This window comes from Cryptomeria japonica, chromosome 10 (genome assembly GCF_030272615.1).
Source record: "Cryptomeria japonica chromosome 10, Sugi_1.0, whole genome shotgun sequence".
Taxonomy (NCBI): Eukaryota; Viridiplantae; Streptophyta; class Pinopsida; order Cupressales; family Cupressaceae; genus Cryptomeria; species Cryptomeria japonica.
In genome coordinates, this window is record NC_081414.1 from 489,820,931 (window position 1) to 489,838,316 (window position 17,386).

Genomic DNA, 17,386 nt, shown 5'->3' on the forward strand with positions numbered 1-17,386 from the left:
CTAAGCTTCCACATTCCGTAGCACTTCAAACACTTTACGTGTATTGTCTATGCCTCCACGATCTGCATTCATGTCTACCAGAGCAGTTGCACCTTTGTTATGCTTCACGATTTGCAGCTATACAAACATATGATTTTGTCAAGCAATTTACGGCTTTGGCTATGATTCCACGATTTGCATTCATGTCACCACGTTATTTGGTCAAACAGTTTGCAGCTTTACCATGCTTCCACGGTTTGCAGTCATGTCTACCAAAGCAATTCTAACCTTTGCCATGCTTCCACGGTTTGCAGTCATGTCGACCAGAGCAGTTGCAAGGGCATTGTCTTGTCTCCACGATTTGCAGTCATGTCTCTAGAGCAGTTGCAACTACAACATCTGACTAAATTCCTTTATCCTTTTATGCTTTGATGAATGTTGAAGTACTATTAAAAAGCTCCCGTTTTGGTAAAGGTGGAAGGATGCTAGCAAAGGATTACAGAATTTGGCTTTACACCCGCCAATTGCATTGTGCATATCCTGCAATCTTTTCACCTCGTTCCTTGAGATGGCATCTCTTTGAAGCACTATGTCAAACACTTTGTGTGCGTTGTCTATGCTATCACCTTGTCTGTGCATCGAGATTTTGCATATATGTTCGCTTCTACAATAAGAGAATACGTTCACTCAACCACCACAGGTCCAACCGGCATCATAATATAAGGTGTAAAGTTTCCTGCAAATAGCCACCACATGTCAACCATGATCAAACACATTATGGGATGCATTTCCTTTGAAGCATTTTGTCAAACATTCTACGCTCTTTGTGTCCATCCTCGCCATCTATTTTCATAGTTAACTAGTGGTCCAGATAGCACCCAGAAACCTTTTGGCTGCAGTATTCTATCTATTTCCAAAGGTATACTCCACCAAATTTTGTCCAAGGAATGAGACAACGAGAGCAGTGAGCCATGTCAAATGCATTGAATGGATATGGGAGCCGCTGTGTGGAGATGATACCAAGAATTGCAGGAATTCCCCGTTCAAGTGCAAACTGCGCCTGAGCTTCATGATTATCTCTAGATGCCAAAGACAATGTGATAATTCCACGATTCAATAAATCGCCACCCCAACTTGCAACCCCACATTCGGTATCAAGTGCAGTTTGAACAGTACCATCTTTCATTTTTGGAAGCAAATCTTCCGTTCGATCCACATATTCGCTAACTCCTCTGGGAAACATTGTACCTACACCTAGAAAGAGAAACTTCTCCCCTTCCTTCCTCACCCAATCCCGGTTTGATTTTTCATTGTTAATCCATTCATACGAAACATTCCTGTACCAACACTCATCCTTGCTTGTTGGCCATATAATAGGTAGCTTGTAACCCTCTGGTGGAGAAATTAGGCAATCAGTTCTTTCAGAAAGTAATGGACAACGTCGCTCCCTAAATGCCAACCTGGGCATATCATACTTCATCCATCTCTGTGGGTCTATGCATGGAGTATAATCTTGATATTCGCTGCTGCATTCCATGAGACAACATTTCTTTAAGCATCTTTTATTCATCTTGTGAAAAAGGTTAAGGATGCTCCAATACAGAGCATTTCTAACTTTTTTATTTAACTCATAAAGCGGGCCCACACAAGGGTAGAAAATAAGGTTGGAGATGCTCCATTTTGGAGCAATCCAAACCTTTTCTTTTTGAGGTTATAAATTTGGGTTAAGAATGCTTGAAAACGGAGCATTCCTAACCATTTTCTCTCAAGGGTTGTGATTTTGACCTTTAGGAGCCATTGACCACGAAGTGGGAGAAAGGGGAAATGAAAATAATGGTATTTTTAAATAACTTTTTCCCCGAAATGATCACAATATTGAAACCAATTTAACATATTAAATTATTTTTGAAAAATAATTTAAATATTTCCCATTAAAGTTTAATACCCAAATTTAGGAAAAAGGGCCATAACTTTTAAATGTTAAGGAGTTAGGCTCTGAAATTTGAAACACAAGTTGATGGTAGGGAAATGAGAAAGTACCATCATTTATTCCTCATGACGATACCTAGGGTGAGGGATTTTAATTATTTGCGAGTGAGGGACATCAAAATTTGAAAGTTTAAAATATAGCAAACTGTGAACTGGGTTCAGGCAAAAATTGGTTATATGGTATAAAATGATGCTTAGGACCTGTCTACAAAACGATTTCCCTCAATTCTTTGTAATTTTCAAAATTCATCCATTTTCCACATTTTTACTGACAACAACATTGGATCACATGCTCACTCATTACGCATAGACACATAATTGGGCCTTCATTCAACATTGGGGCCAATTTGAAGTTCAAATTTTGGGTATGTCAAATATGGGGCAACAATGTCAAGGTTAATTATGAAGTTTATTTGAGTTGCTTGAGATGCTTGAGGAGCTTAATCTGCTTGAGGAGCTTGAGGAGCTTGACCTGCCTGTGTGTTTTCTTGAGCAGGTTGTGTGCTTGCTTGTCCAATTTGTTAGCAGTTGAACCAGACATTTTTGCCACATCTTCTTCTCATGCCAAGTCAGCAAACTTGCCATGTCATCATGTGAACACATTTTAGGCATCGAATATTTTTAATGTAAGGATAATCTTTTTAATGTCGTGGGAGGTTGAAATAATTTTTGTCTTCTTTGTGGCAGCTTTATGACAAAGCACAGAATGTGTCAGATCATGGGGTGCTTAAAGGTTATTTTTTTCTTTCATTTTTTTGCCACCATAAGAGAATGAGGTTGTGTTTTTGTTTTAGCATTGAATTTGATAATTGGCTGAAGTCGTGGACCACGATTTTGAGTGGTTCATTTATAAAGGATTTTTATGGAAAGTTTCGAGAGATTTTTTTTTTTTTTAAAACATCGTGGTCTCTCTTTGATTGTGGGAGATGCCGTTGTGGTTTTCAAGTGTCGTTTTCCTTTATAAAATTGGCTCTTGTTTAAAAATACAAACTCGGAAACTTTAATCTTGGAGTGTGCTGGAGGCATTTTTGAAGAGTTACGTTTTTTTTTGGTGACTTGGCAAATCTTCTCCACTAGAAAAGGATATACGAAGTATAACACAGTGAAGTCGTGGTGAATGGTGGCGCGATTTTTGGGACATTTTAATTGGAGCTGCCGGCTATAATTCATTGACTAAGTTTCTGCCTTTTGATGAAGTCTGAGTTGCCGTGGACAGTTACAAAAGTTTCTTTTAAAAAACAATAATAATGCCTACCTTTATTTTCCGTAGTGGGAGAGTGGAATGGATACGATTTTTTCTGAAGGTGTAAAGATTCGATACATGAAAAAGATATAGAGTTGTCTGAGTGGTGTGTGTGTGTGTGATTCTTGAAGAAGAAAAATACACAGAACAAGAGGTTGTTCTTTAGCATGTCTCTAATTGAATCAATATACACAGAGTGTTGTATGTTTGTGTGTGTAAGCTGGAAGACATATTGCTTCTTGCCTGTGTGTGTGATTGTTGCTACTGTGCGTGATTGAAGTCTGGTTCAGCCAAGCTAATATCGATGTTCTTCACATTATTTCATTGCTGGTTGAATATGCCAATATAAAGGGACTGTGTATCATTATTTGGAAGTTTTATTTAAGGCTTTGTTTGTTTATAGCAAAAGAAAAGGAGTTGGGTGATGTTTTTTTTTTCTGAGTAATGCATTCTCAATGTTGGAAGTACGCAGCCGATTAGAAGTTGGGGCCTCTACAATTTATTGAGTTGGTGCTCAAGTTAGTTTTGTGCATTTGTCAGCTGAAGTGGGTGCTTCAGTCTTTCTAAGTTGGTGCTCAGTTTGTATCCACGGTCGGTGCCCTGTTTTGCTAATAGAAGAAACTTTTATGCCATGGTTTTTCACTCGAAAGGGTTTTCCACGAGAAAATTTTGTGTTGTTATTTATGAGCTTTTCTTGCATTTCTATATCTTCGTTTCAGTTTGTTTCAAGAGTCATTTGTTGGTTTTAAAAATTGCAATACTGATTCGCTGAGTTTTTGCTGAGTTTTTTATTCGGGCAGTGGTGAGTTTTTGTTTTTGGCGAGTAGTTCTACTATGGCCAGAACCACTAAGTTCTTCCATCAAACAACCATTATGAGAAGGCAACAAAATCCTCGGGCTAGAGAATCCTTGAGGGACAATCATCAAAAATAATGAAGATAAAGATGAAGTGGTTAGGTAATTTGAAAACCCACTTGGTGAGGAAGAGGTGAAGTGTCAACCCTAAGAATGTGTATTTAAATGTATTAAAAGAATTGTATACATCTACCTTGGGCTATGTTGGTTGAAAATTTTGTACACTTGGGGAAATATACAAAATTGTGGTTTCAGCCACAGTGTGTGAGTAAAACTCTCCTAATTAAGGAAAGGCTCCCCCTATCTATCTACAACTTAAAATTAAAATAGGATGGGACAGCAGTCTTTCTTCTTCTTTCAAGAAAGGCAATATCATTTTCTCTTCACAGAAAAGTGATAGCAATTTAATATAAAACAGCAATAACAACTTGTGAAATGAAATGACAGAAAGGAAATGAAGTTTCCTAAAAGCTCAAAGACTTCCATCACTTCCTTCAGGACGGGACAGCAATATCAAGCTCAAAATCTTGAATATGTGAAGTCCTATCTACCCTTTTCTATACTAAAGCTATCAAGAACAAATTATAACAACACAAAGACTGAAATATCTTATTCTTTTCTACATAAAACAGTAGGAACTAGTACGAGCTCAAAGACTCACAGCTATTTCTTACAAAATCTGCTTCTAAACTCTCTTAAGAACAAGTGCAAGCACAAAGTCTTACAGCTCCTCTCAAAAGAATATTTAGTCTAATTTATATTAACCTCCAATACTTGCAGCACAAAGACTGCAAATCAAATTCGATTAAGTTCTTAAAGAAACACTTGCAAGAAAGATAATATAGAACACAAACTCAAGAATGTAGCACAAAAACTCAAAGCTTGAGCAATTTTCTTCTATTTCTTTCAATTCTTGAATTCACAAATGAAAGCTCAAAGACTTCTTTGTTGTCAATTTGGCAGAGTTTTTGCTTTCTTTCTAAAAGATAAAGATTACAATAGACCCCTCAAGTATTTATAGAAGAGGAGTCTTGAGAAAAAGGTGGGAGGATCCTAACTAACTTGAGAGATTCTCTCAACCACCAAGACTTATTCAATAATTAACTATGACTTATTCCAACTACAGTCCTAACTGAACACAACTTGTAGTTGATTTACATGTAATTACAAAAGTGCAAGTAAAGACTTGACTTGCAATTTACAAAAAGTTTTTACATGTAACTTGTCAAAAGAAAAACTACAACTAAGAGATTACAATTCTGGAAAAATACAACTAAGAGTTGAAAAACACTTAAGTTGCAGCATGTGAAGACATGAATCCTTTGAACTTCTGGATGATCATTCGTAGCTCAACAGGATTTGGTTCGTGGGTGTTCTTGGCAACAACTATGGTCTTCACAATGGTGTCATGGCATCGAAGAAGCATAGAATCGTTCTTCTCCAAAGTGGACTGGATTTCGTGCAAAAAGATTTGATGTTTCATCAAAACCTGATTTGAGGTAGCTGAAAATTGTTCGCTCCTCCACTCATTATGAATCTTCATCTATAAATCTGTAAGCACTTCTTCTTCTGGTACCAACTTTCCATTCTGACTCATGATATTACAAGAGGTCTTCTCACAGTGGGAAACAACACCTTGGAATACTTCAACTCGCAATCTTATTGCATCATCAATCTCTTCAATGAGGGATTTGAGAACAAGGGCTTTATTCTCTAGAAGTTCTTCAAATTCCAAGTACATGACCCTAGAAGGAATAATGGCATGCTCCTGAAGAACACTCGACTGTTGTTGGGGCATTGTGCGCCAAATTGTCAAACTACCTTCAACCCTTTCCAAATTCTGTATGAAAGTCTCGGAGGTATGATTCATTTTTTCTTCAATGGTCTCCAATTTAGACATCATTTGAAAAAATGGCTTTCAACACTTGAGCACACAAATCATGAAGTTGATCCACCCAAGAATCCAACGCTTGTACTTTCTGAGCAACTCTTTCAACTCCCCGAATTGATTCTTGTGAACCGGAAGAACTTGTAGGATTACTCCCTTCACCAACAGGTTTTGTAATTTTATGAACGGCTGCAACAAGTTGCCTATTCTCCTCTTCTAGCTCGTCTTTCTTTGCTAGAAGTTCATCATACCGCTGAACTAGTGAGGCTAAGAATTGTTGAGCATCATGTTTGACCACTTCATGTGTTTGTTTACCGAATTCTATCCTTGTAACCCTGTAATCAGCAGCTTGCATTTCCTCACGTGGCTTATCCGCAAAGGGCTCAATAATTTCTGCCACTTTCATCTTGTTACTGTCAACAAATACTCTTGAGATTGTCTTGGCTTTTTGAGCAACCTTGGGCCTAGACTGCTTTAGTTGTTGATAATCAAAGACATCAGGAGAGATTTCCTGCTTCTTCCTCTTTGGGGTAAAAGAACTAAGCCATGGAGGTAAAACGACTAGTTCTCCTCTAGTAGCTGTTGAAGGCGAACGAGAAGCAGTTTCTGTTTGAACAGTCGTGGTCACCCTGGGAGAGTATCTGTTTGGATGGCGACCATGGTTTGCTCAGTAACCAAAGGGCATGAAGATTGCCTCATAAATTCTTCAAAGCCAGAAGTAGAGGTATCAATCTCTGACAAATGGATACATGCAGGAGTATCCTCAGGAATTTCCAGCAAACTCTCTTCTTGATGATCAAGAGGTGGCTCAACTGCTGAAATAAGAACGGCATTCTGAAGAGACTCCTCCACTATTATGTCAGGAGGAGATAGAGGCAGCTCCATGGAAACTGAGGAGGGAAACTCATGAGGTGAGTCCGAAGCTAGTGACTTAGGAGCATCATCTAATTGTTGTCCTTCTTCTAGATTATCAAGATCGGTCACATGAACGTGAAGCCGGGACTTTTCTTTCCCACGAACTGTCGCCTCCTCAGGAGGAAGCACTATAGCCCGACTAACCCGATCCTAGTGCCTGAAGATGATGCACCTTCCTTGTTGTCAATCTGAATCTCAAACTTACGTCCAAGAGGCCCCGTAGAGTCATCTTCTTTTCCAACCTTGATCTTGATGAGTCTAACACCATTACCTCTAAGCCAAGCGTTGGTGTTAGCCAAGATAGGCTGAAATCTTTCAAGAATGGACGTGCATTCTTTATGTGACCATTGGATTAAAGGAAGTGGGGCTTCCTCAACCCTTCATGAGACATACTCTGGATCGAGCACATTCCCATCATCAATCATTCTTTGCGGAATGTCCACCAGGTTTAGATCAATAACCTGCTCAACAGTAAGCCTGCAATAGTCCATCTTGAGAACTTTCATTTCTGTATGGAGATCTAGATCTACCCAGATGTCCTCAATACAATGCACATGCACAAAGGACTTTTTGATCTTTTCCTTCATACCCCAGTAGTCAAAATTTGCCCTTGATTTAAACCTTTTGAGTTTAATCTCCTGCATCTCAATCACCATAGCTTTGGCTTTGACGGATGTGACAAGAGAATACCGGCCAATCTTCAATGGGTTTGTTGTAGAAATCCCCATTCCGACCTTATTTCTGACAGATTGATGAGCATGCACAGCCATGATCTGTCTTCCCAACTCCATAAGAATGATCTTATCAGTTGGGTATCTAGGAAGCATGTATGGCTGCCCATTGTAGCATCCGACTCTTACGTAAGTGAAAGTTGGGAATTGGAGAAATAAGCACCCATACTCATTGACTCATTCCCATGCTTCATCTGACACCCTTCTGTTCTTTAGAGTCTTGTCAAACTGGCACATGAAGTAACCAAAGAATGCATCTTGAACCCTTCTGAAAGGTAATCTGCTAGGTCTCAGAGGCAGCTGATCATAATATTCCCACACAAGTATAAGCAAGCAATCACCCTTGGTAGAAAGACCAGGGAAATGTCTGAGTGATGTTGCCAAATACACTAAGTATAAATTCATGTAGAAAGTCATGGTGGTAGGGACTGCTGCAAGTTGCTCGCACAAAGCATCATTGATAATCTTTCCCCATGATAAATGATGGGACTACCCTATGAACATGGTAAACTGATACATCCAGGGATCAAAAACATTAGAGTGTTCAAGACCCATCATCCTGCTGAGAAGAGTAATGATGTCTCCAATTTCCCACTTAAAGTCACAATGGTACTGTTGTGACCTAATCACACATCACCCCATCCCAGATAGGGACCCCCTTAGCTTTAGGCCCTTCCAGTCGTTTGGCTTTCGTTTTTGTGTGTGTTAGTGGCAATCTCTTCAATCTCTCTGCGTTATGGGTATTTGGGAGTCTGTTAGGGTTGATCTGCTTCTCTGTCGAGCAAATTTTGTGAGGTCTAGGGCCTGTTTTGTCCTCTTTCTAGGGTTTTGCCTTTTGTCCTAGATTTTAGGGGTTCCTGTTAGGGTTTCGGGAAAACTAAGCATACGACTAGAATCAGGATCCTTCAAGGGACCTCCCGGTGAAATTTGAGCCCAAACGGAGCAACTTTCTATTTTTAGAAAGTCCCTATTTTTTAGGGATTTTTCCAAGTCCCAGAGTGTCACCATTTTGCCAAAAATCAAACTTAGTATTTTTAGTAATTTCTATTTTTAGTAAATTTCTATTATTAGTAAGTCATCCGGTGTCCTGTCTTGGGCTCTAACTCTGACATTTTGGAAAGTTTCTATTTCGGGAAAATCTATTTATGGCAGGATCAGGCTAGCAGACAGCGGAGAATCAATATGCACAATCACTTCTAAATCTGGAAAGTTGAAAGCAGACAGGCAGGGGTCTAAAATGACTAAATGTGAGAATCATCCCTGAAGTGGAAGGTCAAAATATTCTCTGTCTGGAAGCCATGCACAAGTGCAATTTTCCGCCTCTCCATGGACATGTGCAAAATGCGCCCAGGTCTGGTCTGGGGCGCTGAAACCAAGGATGGATTCACAAGTGCAATTTTCCGCCTCTCCATGGACAGAGCAAAAATGCGCCCAGGTCTGGTCTGGGGTGCTGAAACCAAGGATGGATTCACAAGTGCAATTTTCCGCCTCTCCATGGACATGTGCAAAATGCGCCCAAGTCTGGTCTGGGGCGCTGAAACCAAGGATGGATTCACAAGTGCAATTTTCCGCCTCTCCATGGACAGAGCAAAAAATGCGCCTAGGTCTAGTCTGGGGCGCTGAAACCAAGGAGGCATTCACAAGTGCAATTTTCCGCCTCTCCATGGACAGAGCAAAAATGCGCCCAGGTCTAGTCTGGGGCGCTGAATCCATGAAGACATTCACAAGTGGAAAATTCATGAATCCTTGGCGTGGTGAAATTTCACCCAAGCAAAGAATTTGAAATTTTGCCTAAGGCACGGAATCCAAGGAGTCAAGGAAGGTTAAAAACAGAATTCCCCTCAGGTGAATTTTCAAATATGTTATTTTTAGACATCAAACCCCAGCCAAATATAGAAATTTTTATAGATTCCAAATCAGGACGAAATTCCCCATCCAATGAACCTGACTCCTAAAATTTAGGAAGATCCCTAAAAAATAGGGATATGGAGAAAAGCCAGGAAAGTTCCTTCGACAAAGCGAGATGACAAGTCGGAGTGGAGTTGAGCAAATCCCGAGAAAGATCCTGCAATCTCCCTCCAAAATTGGAAAGTGTGAAATCAACGAGTTGGCAGGAGGAATCTTCCAAGTATGACGCATGACTTGGAGCATTTAAGGAAAGTTCTAAATTTGAACTCACACGCATGGGAAATTGCCTTGCATGGCATAGTAATTAAGGAAAGTATGACGCACCATAAATACAATTACTGATTTGATGCCTCTTGGGAATTCTATATAAGTTGGGAAAAACATTTCATTTTTCACGTGCAAGATTCAGGAAAGAAAGAGTAAAGAAGTGAAAAGTTTTTTTTTATACTTAGTCTCTATTTCATCATTTTGAAGTATTCCCAAGATGGCAGAACCTAGCAGGGCAGCTACTATCTCCAGGCAGGCAATGATCAAAGCAGAGATGAAGGGTTTCTTTCCCCATTCTCGATTGAATTCAAGATGGGAAGAGATCAGTGATACCAACTTCGGCACGTTCAACTGAGCGGCATTCAAGATAAGAATGTTCGGAACTGCAAGGCACAATCCATCTCCTACAGCTGTCAAAATTGTGAGAAGTGGAATAGTTGCAGCAGCTGGCTTTCCTCCCACCATTCAATGCCCAGATCTAGTCTTGGAATGTGCAGCACATTACAATCTGGAGCGGAAGACAATCTCAACGCCAGACGGCAAGTTACTGGCAACTTTGACTCCATAAGCAATTGGCGAAGCCTTCGGAATCCCTTCACATTACTCCATGACATACAGGACCAGCAGCGGAGCTCAAGCAATCTATGAAGCAGGCCCCGCCAGATGTGCTGATTTGATCAACAAGCAATGGTTGCCGAAGCCTAGAGTACACGTTTCCAAGATGCCCAAAACTCTCACAATCTTCGAGTCCAAGCAGGAATATGTGGACATGATAAAGATGCTAAGCAGAGTAATGGGATGCTCACACTCGGTGAACTTCGAGCCTTGGATGTTCTTCTACATTGGCAAGATCATGAATTCTAATACACTGATCGACTGGGCTAGAGTGATCAGCCACTACCTGCACAAACAATCGAAGAACCTGCAGGAGAAAAGGTCTCAGTCCTTTTTCATGAGTTCCTACCTATTCTATATGCTGGCACGAAGGGGTGGATTTGATGGGCTACTAGCAAGAGGAATCATGGGCTGTGAGCCAGCTCAGCTAAAGGTGCATGAATGTTATCCTCAGCTACATCTCCACAACGTGAATTCTTACAAATTGGCGAATGACGCCTTCACCATGTACCTAACACGACTTATGCAAAATAAGTTACACATGAGGTTGTCTCCGCAAGCAAGTGCTTTGGTCCAGAAGTCTGGCGCCGCGTTCCTGCAGTTCCCCAAGTTCACCTACATCAGGACGCAGGGCTTCTCCTTCCAGTCTTACAAATTACCTAGATATCCGTCGAATAAGCTGATACTGCTCGAGCTCATGAAGCAATTGACTGCCTACGATCAGCTGCAGAAGAAGAAGAAGCAATCTATTGAATTTCCAATTGTCTTGGGGGATTTCATGGAGATATGCCCAGGATTGGAGGCCGCTGAAAGTGCAGCAAGCGAATTGGCGTTCTACCGCCTACCATTTTACACTTCCAAGGCCCAATATGATCCTTACAGCCAGATTAGGAAGGTTGTCGGTGTCAAATTCATACATAGATTTCACTTGGAAGATTACTGGGCAGGTGTCGAGGATGACTTTGAGGTCCGGAGAAGAATGCACTCCAGACTACCCCTCGACACCATCAAAATAAGTGAGATTCATTAGGTACCAAACCAGGTGAAGGAAGACTCAGATTTGATGCAACCCGAATTCGAAAGGATAAAGGATCAACCTATCCTGTTGCCAGATTGGTCGGAGCCTGAGGTAGATGATTTGAACACTTTGGCCAAACCAGTGCTAAAATTCACTAAGCACTGGATTGACAGGCAGACAAGAAAGTTGGTGGAAAACCATGTCCATCTGACATACCAGTTGATGGGAAACCTGGATTCTCACAGCGAGGCAATTGAAGGCTCTTCACAAGGTCAGGCAGGAAGAGAGGCCCGGGTGGACAAAGGAAAAAGTGCCCCAAAGAGGCCAAGGGTAACAAAGACAAAGGATACCCAACAGGAAATCCCGCGCGAGGTTCAGCAGGAAGCCCAGCAGGAGGAGCCTCCACAAAAGAGAACGAGGACAGGAAGGGAACATTCACCAGTCAGCTCCGCAAGCGTACAAGAAGTAGAAATGTTCCCACATCCCACAGGCCCACTTCCAGGGAATGTTCCAGCACCTGATATACTTAGCATCAATGCTTCACAGGGCCGTCATCAGCCAAGAAGTCAGAGACAAGAAGTTTCCCCGCACCTGGAAGAGGTTCGCCAGGATAATTTCATAGAGACTATCTTTGGCGAAATGGAAGAGGAATCTCAAGAACGGGAGCATGCAAAGGATTACAGCCATTCCATCCCCGCGCCAGATTGGTTGGTAGGCAGATTGGGAAATGAAGCAGGAAGGGAGCCCAATACTGCTTTGGAATTAGAAGAATTATTGAAGAGGATGGATCAGCCACCAGAAAGAAAAGCCCCCCGGAAGTTTTCCAAGGTATTTAGGGAAGAATCCGGAGCCCGGACCTTGCACATTGCTGAACCCGCGGTGGATAGGGATAGGAGTGAGATTAAGCAGGAAGATTACGTCATCAGGCAGGTGGATCTTGGCCATGCTTCCACCGGTCAACTAATGGGAGATTTCGATGATTCTTCCTTTGCCATGAAGGAGAAATTGTTGAAGTCAAAAGCAAAATGTAAGCGGCTGAAGGAGGAAAACGGACTTCTTTGTGAGTATGTCAGGAGTTTCAAGAAACCCCTCAGGGAAGCAGGTCCTTCATCCACCCCCCCTCCTTTCCTTCCCAAGGAAGTAATTGATGATGCAGAACTTATAAAGGCAATGGCACAGAATTCCCAAGAATGGGTAGAAGATGTTTATGCTGAGGCAGGAAAATTTGTAGAAGATCTAGCTCAGCTCCATTCGAGATTCGTGGCCCTCCTGAGTAGGTTGGAAACGGCGGAAGGACTATGGGAAGATGTTGATGTCTACCAAGATTTAACCATTTCCCGACTCAGGGCTCTGATGAGGACCCCAAGGCAAACGCTGGTAGGCGGAAAAGTAATCCAGGAGAATGAAGCCTATGACTTTCCCCGATGGTTCTACGCCATTTGTTCAGGGAAGAACACCCTTGATAAATTCAGCATTGATTCCGTCACCTTGAAGGAATCTATCAAAGGGATACAAGAAGAAATCCTCAATGCCATGGAAGTTTTATTTTCAAGGAAACTCAGCGACGGGGGAATAACAGTGAATTCTTTGAAATCCCAGTTGCATGATTTCTTCTTCGTCGGTTCTTTTCCCAAGGAACATTTTGCAAATGTTTATTCATTCTCCGATATGATGAAGAAAACACAGGAAGCCATGGCGGATTGGGAAAGTTTCTTTTCCAGAAGTGAAGAGGAGATTGCCTTTATGGAATTCAACATCGAGAATGTGCCAAGTGTCTCCATCGAAGAATTGGAGGCCGTCGTGGGTAGGTTCATTGCATACGCCATTAATGAGAGAGATAATGGTCGTCCGTTTTTGGACGAAAGTCTTTTGACTGAACAATAATGGCGTATTTATGGCTGAAGGGAACATTGACTGGGCGCGGGACCGGTCAACACATGCCACCACGGGCTAAGGGAATCTTCTTGCATGTCATCCCCTCATAATGGTTTTATGACGGATTCTTCTTGCATGTCGCCGTCGCTTCGAGGGTGATGGGCATTTATGACGACGTCAGTTATATTCCAGGCATGATCATCATCATGGGCACTATTTTAGGCCCTTTTAAAAATTTATTGTAAGTGGGCATAATGGGTTATTTAATGCAAATTCCCACCTTGTTGCACCTTGAGTGGGGAATCTTTAGGGCAAACCCTAATTAGGGTTTTGCATGTAATCTGGGCTTTGAGGCCTATATAAGGGGGTGACCCCCCTCATTTGTAATTAGGAGAGACTATCGTCAGAGATTGTTGCTAAGAGTTTTTGAAGCAAACACTTAATACATTGTTCAATTGTTGGTGTGTTCTTGTGTTGTTTTGGAACTCGCATGGTCTCGTTCTCTTCATAGATTAGATTTGTTTTCATGCTATTAGACGAACTGGATTTGATAGGATCGCTTGTTGCCAAATTCGTGCTCATACTTTTGGTGTGCAGTTGATTGTTGCATACCGTGCAAAGTTAGTCTGAGCCTCGTTATATGTGTATGTTCAACTTCGATTGTTAGAAGAGATTGTTCTATCTAATGGTTTCTTTTGACGATTTGAAAATCTTTAGCACTCCCCCTGAAGATTGCACCGCCTTCATGTAAGTTGTGCTTTGTTGGCGAAGCGAAGCGCGGTTGGATTTTGCACAAGTTATCTTAGATTATCTTTAGTTTAGTTTCCCTCTACCCTATCCCTATTTACTTTCTGCATATTTCACAGTCCAAAAATCTAAAACTTAGAGCTTCATTGCAAATCATCCGTGTCAATAAATTCTCGAGCTTGCATAAATTTCTTCAACATACGTAAGGCCCCTTGGATTACCAACAATCACATCGGCTAACTGAGTCACATCCGCAGCATAAAAGGAACCTTGGAGTCAGTTGTTTGATTCTCCTACTATATCAGCATGCAATCGTACTTTGATCAAGAGAGAGTGAAGTGACTGTTGGGCAACTTTATTATGTGTTGGACGCCGTCATAAAAAACACGTCAACAGGTACAACTTAGCCCATCTCGTGAAGGCGGCTCGTGGCTCATGAATCCACCTGTTAATATGACGTTTGCAGTCCTTTTCCCTCTTGACATAGTACTCAGCTACACTATCCTTTGAAATTTCCATATAAATAGGTGTTGGTGGTATTCTGAAGACTTTCTCAATAGTATCCGCATCAAGGCGGATTATTGTCTCACCATCATCATTTCTAATGGTTCTCGTCTCCTTGTCAAAGTGATCGGCGCAAGAGAGAACAAATTCAGGTTCTAGGGCAGCCACTGGAAAAGAACATGCATGATGGATGTGGCTGTCCAACAGCCGCTGCATATTACTGTCGTGCGGATCCTCCACTCTCTTAATGAATTCTGACATGTCTACATGCCCTATTTCCGTGTCCTTAATGTGATCCAAAAGAGAGGAAACTTGCGAAGGTGAAACTTCATTCTGGTACTTGTCATATTTATACTTCATCTTCTTCGGAATAAGAGAGGATGGTAAATCTGACATTGAAGGACAACCTAGTATACTGTGATGAAGACTTAAAAGTGTTAAGGCAACATCATAATCAGCTGCAACTAACATTTTTCCTTCTTCAAATGGGAAGAACTCCAACTCTTGCACTTCACAACTTTGTGAGAGAAAAATGGGAAATAAATGGGAATGCTGGAAATTTGACTTTGACCAATTTCGGATCTTGGGAAAAGTTTTACAAGTATACAAGTGGGGAAGAACGAACATGCAATCGAATTTTTAAAACCCGAATCCAAGTATACTTGTAAAACGGAAAATGGAGAAATGAGTGAAAAATGAGATTTAGACTTGTGGGAAATGACGTAAACGAAAAGTACGGATATAGGCAATATAAATGGATAAAAATGGGAAGATTTTGGGAATGTCATTTTCAAGAGAATGGGAAGAACTTTAAACATGCAATTCGGTTCTAAAAACCCGATTTTGAAAGAATGGGTGTCTTTCATCTTTGCAACTTGGAATTTCAACAAAAGATGGTTAAATTCTTATAACCATAAGGGAAGACCAATTATTTTCATCCAACTTGTAATCGGGATTTAATATCCTGAATACAAGTAAAGAGGGAAAATGGGGAAGAACAATGCAATTCACAAATTGCTTTGCAAAGGGGAAAATCTCTCTCACAAAACCGATTCTGGAGCAAAACCAACATATATACAAATTTACAACTAGAATGGAAAACAAGAAAATGAAACAAGAAGAAAAGAAATCAGAAATGTTTCTTCAAAGGATGAAACAATCTTTGAAAGAAGAAGACAATCCCTTAAGTAAGCAAACAAACGAACTTGAAAACCCTAGCCACGTTTTTGAAAAACGTCTTAAGCAGCAAAAACGTGGCACAAAATGCACGAAAATAGCACAAGAACCGGTCAAATCTTCCTTTAACCTCAACGCCTAGGTGAAGTAAAAATGACTTAGGGAAGAAGAGATTCATGCCACTTGAATCCACCAAAACGTGTCTTGGAGGAAATACGTGTTTGCTGCAAACTCGCCTTCAAACCAGCAAATGAACATACCAAATGGCGTGGAAAGAGTTTGAACATGCATGAAAATAGCATGAGAATCCAAAACGCCTCTTCTTCCCAAAAAATCTCCACAAAATTTGCTTGAAACCTTCAACAAAATCGCCTTCCTTAACTGATCGGGTTTTTGGAAATGAAGAACAAGTTTTATTTTGCATGTAATAGTGAAAATCGGGTTTTTATTTTCATATTACAAGTTTTAAATTTCATTTTTCTTTCAACAAGGCAAAATCGGGTTTTAAAAACCCTTTAACAAGTTTAAAATGCCTGTATTTTCTCTTTATGGAGCAAATCGGGTTTTTAAGACTCAATTGCAAGTTTTAAAATGTCACTTTTCTCCATTCTAAGCAAAATCAGGTTTTTGAGAGAGAAATACAAGTTATAATAACTTGTAAAGGGGAAAAAAAAAATCCCTTCAACAAGTTTTAATAACTTAACACATGTAATAGGGGAATAAAATCCCCATTACAAGAAAAAACACTAAAATAGGAACTTTATAAAAGAATTACAAGTGACTTTTTAAATATGCAGTTTAAAATTAACTTGTAACTTATCTAAAAAATCCCTATTATGACTTAAAAAGCCAAAAAGCATCAAGGGGGAAATAAAAAGTAAGTTACAAGTTCTTTTTTCATAAAGTGCACTCGTAATTAGCTAAAAATTTCCCACCTGCAGTCAGAGAGAAAAACCCGAAATTGAAGGAAAGACATAGCAAACGAAACCAGAATGCGACGAAACTTGAAACGTGGTTCGAGGATGGACTAAGGATTAAGCCAATCCAAGGACGAAGCAAAATTATGCCTCGAGAAGCGTGCCGTAGAGTAAAATTCTCATTTTTTGACAAAAATTTTATGTAATGGTCCATCATTTTTGAAAACAAAAATGAGGACAACAGGCTAATTGATTAATAGGAGGAAATCTAAGGCCTTCTTAAATGTTGAGATCAAAAAACCAGATTACCTAACCAAGTCTTGGGATGCAAGATAGCTCAACTCCCAGACAGTACCTTGGGATTCCACACTTTAAAGTAAAGGATAAAATCAGCATGTACTCGAGCTTAGTTGATAAAATCAAAAGAAAGCTAAATAGCTTAGAAGGGGAGTGTAAGCAATTTGCTTAGCCTTGATAAAATCAGCTCTCCAATCAATTCCAACATATTGGTTTTCCTTGTTGCAGGCCCATAGGAAGATCTTTAAGGAGATGATGAAACTGCGCCTTCTATGTCTAGGGGCAACATTAAGCTGTGAAATGGTTGACATAACTCCAAGTGCAAAACTAGTTTGGAGAATCTATAATGAGACTGGATCTGAACGGAACTATTAGATTTCGCTAAAAGTATCTAGATAATAAGAAACCTAGGAAAATTTTCATAACTCAATTCACTTAAAGGATTGGCTATGAGGAAAAATG

General features: G+C 40.4%; 1 pseudogene; it reads right to left on the reverse strand.

Annotated features, from left to right (window-relative positions):
• Positions 1-794: 794 nt before the first annotated feature.
• On the reverse strand, positions 795-1,516 carry LOC131039382 (probable methyltransferase PMT21; annotated as a pseudogene).
• Between the last annotated feature and the right edge of the window lie 15,870 nt (positions 1,517-17,386).